At 48.9% G+C, this 12,645-nt stretch overlaps 1 protein-coding gene across 2 annotated transcripts in view; it reads right to left on the bottom strand.

Moving 5' to 3' along the window:
* The window catches only part of CNPY1 (canopy FGF signaling regulator 1), a 136,433-nt gene that overhangs the window by 83,431 nt on the left and 40,357 nt on the right, over window positions 1-12,645 (bottom strand). For both annotated transcript variants that reach the window (XM_070077231.1, XM_070077232.1), the window contains exon 3: window positions 3,731-3,882. The gene's annotated coding sequence lies outside the window, so the exon portion shown is untranslated. The remainder of the gene's footprint in view (window positions 1-3,730; window positions 3,883-12,645) is intronic.

The raw sequence follows: 12,645 nt of genomic DNA, 5'->3' as shown, positions 1-12,645 counted from the left end.
ACCAAGCCAGGAGGCAGGGAAGGCGGCAGATCAGCCACCCTCTTCCTGCTCTGGTGTCTACTGCACTCCTCTTCAAGGGGCTCATCTTGGGGCCTGAGTTACGGTGCACTGGGTTAAGCCTCCATCTGCCACACCAGCATCCCCTGTGGGTGCCAGTTGGAGTCCCGTCTGCTCCACTTCTGATCCAGCTCCCTGCTAATGAGCCTCGGAATGCAGTGGAAGAGGTCCAAGTAGTGGGGTCCCTGCACCCTCATAGGAGGCCCAGAGGAGTTACAGGCACCTGGCTTGTGGTCCTTTGGGCAATGAACCAATGGATGGAAAATCTCTCTCTAACTCTGCCTTTCAAATAAATACATAAGTCTTTAAAAGGGAGGGGGGGAACACACCTTTTCTCTTAATTGATGCTTTGACTTGTCAGTCTATACAGGAGTACAGAGAGAGAGAGCAGGAGAGAGTGACAGAAAAGGAGAGAGATCAGATCGCGTTCTTTTGGGGGTGATATCAGGTTTCCTTTTAATATTTATGGAAGTAGCACAGCAGTCTTAAAAGCCCAAATGGATAAATGGATATTTATCGTGTTATATATTGTGTTCCTTCCTCCAGGTTGACCAGAAAGTCTATGCCTCTTTCAGTGTTGAGCTGACCTTACAGGTACACCTGGCCTAATGTGGGGAGCAGCAAGGCTCCTCCCCCAGAGTGAGTGGGAGGGGACAGAGAAGGAGACTGGAGGCTAATTAGAAGGATGACTTGTGGCTTAGTGAGATGTATGCAGTAGTGTCTCCTTCTGAAAGCACTGGGCACATCACTCTAAATACCTGAATGCCATTATTGTGACAATTCTCAGTACAGTGTTAGCAATTTGTAGGTAAATTAATAACATTTTTAAAATAAGGAGTGGGGAGGCAGCACTGTGGCATAGCAGGTTAAGCCGCCGCCAGCATCCCATATGAGCACTGGTTCGAGTCCCAACTGCTCCACTTCTGATCCAGCTCTCTGTTGTGGCCTGGGAAAGCAGTAGAAGAGGACCCAAGTCCTTGGGCCCCTTCACCCGCGTGGGAGACCCAGAGGAAGCTCCTGGCTCCTGGCTTTGGATCAGCGCAGCTCGGCTGTTACGGCCATCTAGGGAGTGAAACAGCAGATAGAAGACCCCTCTCTCTCTACCTCTGCCTCTCTGTAACTCTGCCTTTCAAATAAATACATACATCTAAAGAAAAAAAAAGTAAGGAGCATTTTGCCATCATTCTTGCCATCATCTTCCAAATTCTTTTTTATCTTTTTTTTTATTTGACAGGTAGAGTTATAGACAGTGAGAGAGAGAGACAGAAAGGTCTTCCTTCCATTGGTTCACTCCCCAAATGGCCACTATGGCCGGCACTGCACCGATCCAAAGCCAGGAGCCAGGTGCTTCTTCCTGGTCTCCCATGCAGGTGCAGGGCCCAAGCACTTGGGCCATCCTCCACTGCCTTCCTGGGCCACAGCAGAGTGCTGGACTGGAAGAGGAGCAACCGGGACTAGAACCCGGCGCCCATATGGGATGCTGGCGCCGCAGGTGGAGGATTAACCAAGTGAGCCACAGCACCGGCCCCATCTTCCAAATTCTAATGAGTGGGGTCTAATCTCATCACTTAGGAAAGCAGTTGCTTTGGCCTAATGTACTGAGTAGACAAAGCAGAATGCACGCACCAGTGGGCAGTAAAATGAACCCTAACTGGGAGGTGTGCTGGTCCCCAGCCTCTGCTGTAATGGAGATCCAGTGGCCAGCTGCTGGGCCAGATGCTCCCAGGCCACGGAGGCACTCAGAAGCACTGTAGGGGCTGAGACACACAGGGTGCCGTGGAGACGTGGGGGCAGTGAGAATGTCTGGAAGTCACGGCTGACTCTCCACGCCCTGAGCCCAGGGGAAAGATATCAGGGCAGGGCCGGGAGCAGGAAGCCCAACGCAGGCAAGTCGCCCCTGCCTTGCCAGTCACGGTCCCCGTGGCAGAGGTGCACGTGAGCTCTGCGCCCAGATGTGGCATTCCCCTCCCCAGGTAATAACAGCTGTGCTCAAGTGAGGTGTCCGATCAGCCAGTGGTTGTCGGAAGTGTGAGCACAGCCCTGCAGCTCTTCCTGTAGGACTATTAGTTCACAGACCCTGTTCTTCCAGCTCCCACTGCGCTGAGAATCTCCCCACAGGCACCTAATTAGGCCCCAGTGGTTTCAAGTTTGGTGGTCTGGTCTATTTACTCAGAATATTTATCTCCAGGAAGAGGCCATCTGCTTCTTTTCCTGCAGAGCCTGCGTGCTGACCCCTGGGTGCTGGGTGTGGGTGCAGAGTAGGTAAGGCTAAGCCTGGGGCAGGGGACGGCCAGTAGCAGCAGCATCGGGAGGATGAGAAACGAGGACTCTCAGGCACTGTCCGCACAGACACAGTTCCAGGAGCTTTGTGCATTCACTCCGTCGGGCAACGCCAGCCAACCTGGCCCTCCCTAGCGTTGTAATCCCCTCCCCTCCCTGTGCGGCGCTTCCTTCCATGGGAGGTGAGGGTCCCAAGCTGGATCCTCCCAGTCCCTGACAGTCCATGCTTAGAGGAGGCGCCAGCAGAACCGTCACGTTTGCACTGGTGCAGGCGTCCCCCCAGCCTTGAGCACACAGGAAGCTGTCATTCTTGCCACTGTATTTATTTTTTACGGTATTTTCTAACTGGCAAATAGCACAAAGATGGTCCCTCTACACACTTGAATCTCACATATGAAAGAATGGAAAGCCAAGTCAATCACGGGGGTGTGGAAGGCCAGAGAAGCAGTCAGGGGTGACAGCCTGGGTAGGTGGATGGACAATGGCCAGGCCATCCACCGAAATCAAACTCCAGCTCACCATCTGCTACAGCCTGCCCAGGAAGCAGTAACCAGCTCGGGACCCCAGCCTGCTGCCTGTCTGCAAACCAGACTTGGGGGAAGTCAGGCCACTGTCTCAAGTAACCAGCTCAGCAAGCCAAACCCTGACCCCTGTACAAGGGGTTTTATAGCTGACAACCACCAGCGGCTGGCCAGGACGGAATGGCCAACCACCACCTTCCCTTCCCTTATATTTGTCCTCTCTTCCACGTGGGGCCAGCCAGAGGAAACCAAATGTGCTCCCTGCCCAGCCACACAGGATGCCACGCTTCGCATTAGCCACCTCCAGCTTCCCTGGAGGCCAAGAGCTTCCCACCAGGGCACAGCCAGAGCCTTCCCTTTCTCCACCACGGAGCTTTCCCACTTCCCTACCTGTGGGGAGCAACCCGGACTGGACTGAGTTACTGGAATAAGACTTATTCTATGCATCTGCTCTCCCACAATATGGCGCTGGGAGAGGAGGAAACAGCTTCTACCCAGCTGCCTCTCACCAACTTGACAAGCTGCAGGACCTGCTCCTGATTGGAGGAGAGCAGTGTACTCGGCATGTGGGCAGCCGAGTTAGGATTGGCGGAGGAGGACTATAAAGGAGGAGAGAGACGGCATGCACCAGGAACACCTAAGGGGAACATCTGAGGGAACACCTGTGCAGCCCCCGAGAGAGCCGGCCGGCGGTGTGCTGCTCCCCCGCGGAAGTGGGGAATGTGGCAGGGGGAACCGCCCTTCCACGGAGGTGGAAGGGACGGTAGCCAACCCGGGAAGAACCAGCAGCAAACCCGGGGAGGGCCGAGCAGACAAAAGAACAGCGCAGGGTCCTGTGTCGTTCCTCCATGAAGAGGGGGAGCGACACCTACCTGCCGTGGAGGCCCCGCCAGACACAGGTGGTGGGGGCCGATTCCCTCGCTGTAGCAGGCCCTGCCTGCTCTCGTTTGCCTTCTCTCCATTCATCCCCATAGCAGTGACGCGAGCAAGGAGTCAGCACCAACTCTCTTGACACAGCCACACTCTGCAGAAGCAAAAGTTTTAAAGAAATAATCGTATTTAGAATTCTAAATTCAGGGTCTTCCTAAAAATAAGTATTTCAGTGAATGACCTCAGAGGAAAAAAAATAATAAAGTCCAAACATCCAATGAGATATACCATTCATTTTGCAAGACACACATTATAGATTTATGAGACAGAGACTAGTTTATGTCCACCTTATCTACATGACCTGAAGGTATTTTCATGCAATATTTTTCCTGCACCTGCATTTGGACTGCAGCCTGCCATTTGAGGTCAAATGTGGAATGTTCCACTTCTGATATTGCATCAGCTCTCAAAGGTTTTCAGGTTTTGGGGCCGGCCTTGTGGCACTGGTGACTCCAGCATCAAGTATCAGAGCAGCGGTTTGAGTCCCGGCTGCTGTTTCCCTTCCTGCTCCCTGCGAGTGTGCCTGGGAAGGCAGCAGATTATGGCCCAGGTACTTACGTCTCTGCCCCCCATGGGGAGTCCTGGGGGACTGGCTCTTGGATTCGGCCTGGCCCAGCCCTGGCTATTGCGGTCATTTGGGGAGTGAACAAGCAGATGAGACTGATCTTTCTCTTTGTTTCTCTCTTTCCCACTGTTACTCTGCCTTTCAAATAAATAAGTAAAAGGAATCTTTTAAACATTTTTTCAGGTTTAGGAGAATTTCAGATTTTGTAGTTTTGGATACATAGCCTCAATCTGAGTACATATCTGTAAGCAGCTTTGTAGACTTATTTTTTAAAGATTTATTTATTTATTCAAAAGGCAGAATTACGGAGAATCTTCCCTCTGCTGGTTCACTCCCCCAAATGGCCACAATGGCCAGGGTTGAGCTAGGCTGAAGCCAGGAGCCAGGAACTCCACCTGAGACTCCCATGTGGGTGCAGGAGCCCAAGTACTTGGGCCATCTTCTGCTGCCTTCCCAGGCGCATTAGCAGGGAGCTGGATGAGAAGTGGAGGAGCCAGGACTTGAACCATCACCCGTATGGGATGCTGGCAGCTCAACCCACAGTGTCACGGTGCCAGCTCTGGCCTTGCAAACGTAGAGAATTATATCCCTGATTCTCAAGTGGAGCCCAGTGATGGGGAATTTAGCTCAATGTTGGAGTCTTTGCAAAATACAGAATTTTGCATGGGAAGGGCAAGGTAGGTAGTTTCAAAATATTCAAAAATATTCAGACTCATCTTGTAGCAGGAATGCGGGCAAACTCTCAGAGAGTTTCTCTGCTTTCAAACCACTGGGAAAGCATCACGCAGGGCACCCCCGCACAGATTAAATCAGTGACATGAGGTTAACATTGACATCCCGGGTGGCCTGAGAAAGGAAGTGAAGTCACACAGAGGCGGGAGGGAGGAGGGCGTGGCGACTGGCAGACGAGGCTACAGTGAGAGCACACGGTTTGCATCAGCACCCCGTCTGCTTCGGAATGGAGTTTTTTACAGGTGTGAGTAGAGGATCCCCCAGCCCACCTCACTTCTCCCCTCTAGCCTCTGTTGGGAAATGACTGGCTGTGAGGTCCCTGGGCCTTAGTAGCACAGTGTTGCTGAGCTAACAGCCCCCTTGGTGCAGGGCAGGGCCCCAGGAGAGGGCTGAACCCCATCTAACACAGCTGTTGACCAAGAGCAATTACTGTGGGTGTAATCTGCTGTCTGCTGTCAGGCCTTGTTTCCTAGTTCCACTACAAAAAAAATAATTTTCTTTAATAATCCCCATTTTCTTGGGCCCTTCTTACACACAGGCTAATGTCTGCCTCGCTACCTTATCATGGCCACCATGTGAGGACAGAGAAAGAAAGCGGCCACCTGCACCCTGGAAGAGAGCCCTTCCCAGACCCTGACCACGCCGGCGCTCTGACGTCAGCTCTCCGGAACTGTGAGAGGTACAATCTCTGCGGTTGATAAGGCCCTCAGTCTACGGCACTTTCTTACAGCAGCCTGAACAGGCTCAGGCATTGCCATCTCTTTCAGTCAATCCCTGCCTGCCCCTACAACACACGCATACACCCACACACACACACTCACACTCACAATCTGAGCCCATGACCTTGACTGCAAGGAGGCAGGAACTTCTAGAACAACCATGCCTGGATCCAAAAGGCTGTAAAACTTAGGCTGAAGGGCAAGGGGAACAATTAGTTCTTAGATATAAATCGTGCACCTTAAAACAATGTTTATGAGGTACCAGTGTGTGGTGCACTGGGTTAAGCCACCACGTGCCACTCTGGCTTCCAATATGGATGCTGGTTCAAGCCCTGGCTGCTCCACTTCTGATCCAGCTTCCTGCTAATGCACCTGGGAAAGCAGTGGAGGATGGTCCAAGTGCTTGGGCCCCTGCACCAACATGGGCAACCTAGATGGAGTTCAGCCTCTTGGCTTTGGCCCAGCCATGGCTGTTGCGGCCATTTGGGAAATGAACCACTGGATGGAAGACCTCTCTTTGTCTCTCTCTCTCTCTCTCTCTCTCTCTCTCTCTCTCTCCTCTGTAACTCTGCCTTTCATATAAATAAATACAATCATCAAAAAAAGAAATTTTAAAACACAGTGGTTACAAAAGGGTGGTGAAGGATAGTCAAGATTTAGGCTTAAGATATGAAGCCACAGTTCTCAGAACACATCCGTTCTTGGCTCTGAGGAACACCGGGGAAATCCCTGGAGGGTTTTCCTTGTGGGATTCCCACATCCAGGGCTGCTGTTAAGCCCACAGCTCTGGTATTTGTTTCAAATGTTTTAATCATACTTTAAAGCTGGTTTACTGCCTGCAGATGAAAGGAATGCTTGTCAGAGTCATTTTTCATAGTTCTACTCTTTTGTCCAACCAGATCCATAAACTAACTGAGTGGTTAGGAAAATGACTGCATTTTGTATCTGAGGGAGCTTCAAAAGGCAGTGCAGATGCAAAACTGTTCCAAAATTATTCACACACGTTTTGCATCTTGAAATATGCACATATTCAGTTACCTTCGAATCCCCACCGCGGTGCTCTGTGAAGTTAGCTTGGCTTTGCTTTCTATTTAGTGTTGATGGGCGATGCTGTTTGGCTGCCCAAAGCAGGAAAGATTTTTGAAGAGTAATCCTTCCTGCTGAGCCTCTCTCAACTCCAACACTGTCCTTTCGTGGCTACCCGGCCCTCCTAGTCTCTGCGGCCCCAACCATTCAACACATCACGCAGCAGCTGTCACAGGAGCAGGGGGCTCCTTCAGAACCGCAGCTTCCAGCCCACGAATGCCCGGCGGTGTAGAGCATCCCGACGACTTTGCTGGGCATCCCGGGTCTCTATATTCCTTCAGGTTACCTGGTGGTGCAGCCTTATGAGAAGGGCTCCTCATGCACTGAAAACATGAACATCACAACACAGTGAACTGACAGCCCGGGGTGATGCGCATGCTTTGGTTCCCAAAGCTCACTCGGTTTTGTTTTGTTTTCATTTTTAACACTCATTTGATGGACTGAGTAGAGCAGCCTTGGACTAAGTGCACCATTAAGCTGAGAACCTGACTGTCCAAACAGGCATGTCTTTCTAAATTGCAACTCATCAGCTGGTTCACAGACTTTAGCGGTGACGGGTAGATTGCAATGTTTAAGTGGCCTAAATGGGTTTGCTCAGCCTCCATAGATCAGCCCTCATGTTCTCCCAGCAGGAAATTTACTGCAAAAAAAAAAAAAAAAAAAAAAAAATCTAACTGGAGAGGAAAAGCAAGATGTGCATCTTTCACTGAGCACTAAGAGGCAGGCATCTGACGCGTCACTTAGAAACCGGCTTGCAGTGTGACGCGTCTCTGTTTGCTCTCCTTCTTCGCCATTTAGCCCCTGCAAAATTTGCATGTGAGAATCAAAGAGAATACAGAATGAGCAAGATTTTGCATTTCAAACTAGTTTTAAGATACTGGTGTTGCTGCACTGGGGGAAAAAAACGAATGATATTATGAAAAATGTGTCAACTCAGTTATTTTAAATGAATAAAAAGGGCTGATATTTAAAAGACTTTATATAAAGCATATTTTCCCACACTGAAAAAATTCTTTTGTATGCAATCAATCAAGTTTTAATGTTAAATTACCCACCTTGTGAAAACCTTGTTTTTCTAAAGCAGGATATACGAACCCAGGCTGGTCTGAACAGCCCCCACTGACTCCCCTATTTTCCCTTTGAATAAACGAAACAAAGAAAAAGTGTGCAACATTCAATCTGATGGCTTCCTTAATAAATTCAGCCATTCTGTAAAGGACTCTAATAATGCTGCTATTCAAAGAACTTTGTACACCATCAACATGCTCTCTACCTGTTCCTTATCATCACCATCACCATCATCATCAAATTACTGCAATATATAGAAATGAGGTTAGAGAATCAAATTGTGGATTTGGCTTGCTTTGGAACATTAATGAACTGTTAGTCCAGTTAACAGCCCATCTTTAAGAATTTATGTTTATAGATTACATTACAGATTATCCAGAAATATGATTAAAAGTTCAAAATATGTTTAAATACTCAATCGCAACTTCGGCTGTTGTTCTAAAACTTGTCCTTTCTCTGGGAGCCATTCACTCGCAGTGCTGATGGCCGCCAGCAGGTGGCATCACCATGCTCAAACAGGACCATAACCAAAAAAAAAAAAAAAAAAAAAAAAAAAGAAATCCAAGTGGTGTTAGGTGCCTACTGTGACTTTGTCAAGACATCTGTGAGAGGTAAATTATGTTCTCTCTTTGTTGTTTTCTGTCTAAACATATTTGACAACCCATCTATTTATGTTTGTGGTTCTCGGAGACAATTCTTTTGTATGCTCTCGTGCTACTTCAGTGCAAGGTATCAATCATGGATTAAGAAGGATATGATTTTCGCCGGCGCCGTGGCTCAATAGGCTAATCCTCCACCTTGCGGCGCCGGCACACCGGGTTCTAGTCCCGGTTGGGGCGCCGGATTCTGTCCCGGTTGCCCCTCTTCCAGGCCAGCTCTCTGCTATGGCCAGGGAGTGCAGTGGAGGATGGCCCAGGTGCTTGGGCCCTGCACCCCATGGGAGACCAGGAAAAGCACCTGGCTCCTGGCTCCTGCCAGGATCAGCGCGGTGCGCCGGCTGCAGCGGCGGCCATTGGAGGGTGAACCAACGGCAAAAGGAAGACCTTTCTCTCTGTCTCTCTCTCTCACTGTCCACTCTGCCTGTCAAAAAAAAAAAAAAAAAAAAAAAAAAAAAAAAAGAAGGATATGATTTTCTATAAAGAATATTTATGTCTTAATAGTCTCAGAAGCTTGGCACAGTAATTGAAGGATTCAAAGGTCAAAAAATCTACTTTGTCTTTCTTATTTTTCATGAAATCAAGAGGCAACAACACAAAGATTGATGGAAATACATTTTCCTTGTCTCCTCCACATGTTATAATAAATAGCGAAGATGTCAAACTGACAGGACCTTGTGATATTTTCCACCGAAAGGCGACTCTGCCTTAGTATGCCTACTAATAGAGATGCTAACTTGTAAGTAAAAGGAGTAACCAGAAAAACCATAAGAGAGGTAATTATATAGGATAGTGAACATTGGGGTGGGAATGTTTTAACTCAATAGAAATCAAATACAAATAAAAGTCAATACTGAGATGTCATGATTCACCAAATTGTCACACTCAAAAAAAAAAAGTGTTAAAAAACAAGTGCTACACAAGAGAAAATAAATTATCCAGCCTCCCTAGAGAGGAATGTAGCCAGAGACTAAGGAGTGTTAAAACTATGCATTAGCTGGGGCCGGTGCTGTGGCCAGCATCCCATATGGGCGCCAGTTCTAGTCCCGGCTGCTCCACTTCCGATCCAGCTCTCTGCTATGGCCTGGGAAAGCAGTAGAAGATGGCCCAAGTTCTTGGGCCCCTGCACCCATGTGGGAGACCTGGAAGAAGCTCCAGGCTCCTGGCTTTGGATTGGTGCAGCTCCAGATTTCAAATTTTTTCTTGGGGTGGAGTCCTAAGAGGGATGGTAATGAGTCAAAGCTGATGCATAGTTTTCTTTTGTTTTTTTTTTTTTTAATTTATTTATTTATTTGAAAGTCAGAGTTACACACAGAGAGAAGGAGAGACAGAGAGGTAGAGAGAGATAGAGGTCTTCCATCCGCTGGTTCACTCCCCAGTTGGCAGCAACAGCTGGAGCTGCACTGATCCAATCCAGAAAGGCAGGTAAGCCTGCATGAAGCCTTAATCCTGCAAATTGTAAAATATTCACATGATCGTATATATTTAGTCAGTAAAATTATGCGTGCACATACTCCCAGAGGTAAGCATCTGAAAGAATACAGGCAACTTGCTGCTAAGCGGTAAGATTAAGGATATTTTCCATGCTATTCCTTTGCTCGTCTGTATTTTCTACTTTTATGCAATAGGTTTGTTTGTCTCTGTGATAAGGACAACTATTAAAAGAGACTTCAATTAAGAAATATGCTAGCCGGCGCCGCGGCTCACTAGGCTAATCCTCCGCCTTGCAGCGCCGGCACACTGGGTTCTAGTCCCGGTCGGGGCACCGGATTCTGTCCTGGTTGCCCCTCTTCCAGGCCAGCTCTCTGCTGTGGCCCGGGAGGGCAGTGGAGGATGGCCCAAGTGCTTGGGCCCTGCACCCCATGGGAGACCAGGAGAAGCACCTGGCTCCTGCCTTTGGATCGGCGCGGTGCGCCAGCCGCGGTGGCCATTGAAGGGTGAACCAACGGCAAAGGAAGACATTTCTCTCTGTCTCTCTCTCACTGTCTACTCTGCCTGTCAAAAAAGAAAGAGAGAAATATGCTTACTAAGAGTGTATGAGCAAGTACTTACCCTGCGGTATTAAGTAGCTAAAGGGAAGATACAAATTTTATACATAGTAGGATCCAAACTTTGTAAAGGACACGCATACAGAAGGGAGATGGGCTATGGGCTAATATGTTGAAAGTGGTTACCATCCGTGGCTGGATTATGGGTGCTGTGTTTGGATGTGTCTCCTCTAAAATTTAGATTTGAAACTTGATGGCCAGTTGCAGCCAATTGGAGAGTGAACCAGTGGCTGGAAGACCTCTCTCTCTCTCTCTCTCTTTCTCTCTCTCTCTGCCAATGTGATATGATTAAGAGATGGGGGTGGGGGTGGGGGGACTTTAAACACATGATAACCTTGCCAGGGGTGCTCAGCACACCAACGGCCTTGAGCATGGCCCTCCCAGGCAGTGTTGATGAGAGAGAGAGAAAGGAAGGAAGGAAAGAAGGAAGGAAGAGAAAGAAAGAAAGAGAGAGAAGCAAGCAAGCAAGCAAGCAATGGCCAGGGCTGGGCTAAGCTGAAGCCAGGAGCCAGAAGCTTCATCCGGGTCTCCCACATGGGTGCAGGAGCCTAAGCATTTGGGTCATCTTCCAATGCTTTCCCAGGTGCATTAGCAGGGAGCTTGATCAGAAGTAAAGCAGCTGGGACTTGAACTGTGCCCATGTGGGATGCTGGCATCATAGGTGGAAGCTTAAACCGCTAGGTCACAACACTGGCCCCCACACAAACTCCTTTCGGAATCCTCTCCTCACCTCCAGAATCATGCCCCAGCCCAGCTACTGCAAGTGATTTAGGAGAGCTTTTGTCTCCTGAGGTACCAAAGCGTGCTGAAGGAATAAATGTTTAGATCAGGCTGAGCCATATGAAATTGCCAGATATAACTCCTCTGGACAGACAGAAATGAAAAAGTAATTCCACATATTTTGGCATAGGCTGAACAGTGGCTCTCAAAGACATCTACATCCTAATCCCCAGGACCTGTGACTCTTGGCATGGGGAGATCACCCTGGACAATCAAGTGAGCACATGGTAATCACAGGGTCCTTCTTAGAGGGGGCAGATGTCAGTTGTGGGAGATGGGAGAAGTAAGAATTTGGAGTGACACGAGGAAGGCACCACAAGCTAAGGGGTGCAGGCAGCGCCAGGAGCAGCCAGCCCTGCTGAGTGCCTCCATTTTAGACTTCAGACTTACAGCCTAGAGGATAAGTCTGTGTTGAGTTAAGCCACTAGATTTGTGATTTGTCACAGCAGCAAAAGCAACATACTCGATTCATTATACACAAAAGAGAGTCAATTTTCCGCCTTTCTCTTAGCTCCATGCCCCTGGCGAGCTCCATAGGAGAATAAGAGTTTACTAAGAAAACTGACACATGGGATTCCAGGCTGGGGCGGCAAGCACTGTGGGCATAACTGCAGCAAGGGTCAGTCTGCAGAGAGGCGGGAGAGGAGATAGCTCACATCTTACAGATTAACGGGGACGTGGGAGACCCGACTGCATTCCCGGTTCTCGCTTTGGCCTGGCCCAGCCTCAGCTGTCGTGGGTACTTGGGGAGTTCACCAACCAGTGGGAGTTCTGTCAGTCTCTCTCTATCTTTCTGTGTCTCTACCTTTCAAATAAAAATAAACAATTTCCAAACTAAAGGGCAGCGGCGGGTTGGCACGTGTGTGACTACATTCCTTTCCTATCCCTGAAGAATAGCCTCTTAGGCACCTTGCTGAACTTTCTGACTGTTAGCAAGGCTTGGAATCACATTCGTGGCTGGACAGTGGCATCCGTGAGGCCGGCAGGTGGTCAGTGGGCAGCATCCTTCAGAGAGAGAAAGAGAGAGGAGAAACTGGCTTGCTGTTACACACAGCCCAGGCACCCAGGGCTGACATACACAGGTAAATGAGCCCAGGTGTGGTCAGCTGAGCCAGCCCAGAGCAACAAACCACCCAAAATATCCAACAGTTCTTGTTTTAAGGCACTCATTGAGTTTTTTTTTTAAATGATTAATTTATTTAT

Source organism: Oryctolagus cuniculus, chromosome 7 (genome assembly GCF_964237555.1).
Source record: "Oryctolagus cuniculus chromosome 7, mOryCun1.1, whole genome shotgun sequence".
NCBI classification, from domain to species: domain Eukaryota; kingdom Metazoa; phylum Chordata; class Mammalia; order Lagomorpha; family Leporidae; genus Oryctolagus; species Oryctolagus cuniculus.
The sequence above is the reverse complement of the archived record's forward strand: the minus strand, read 5'-3'. Positions and strand labels throughout refer to the sequence as shown.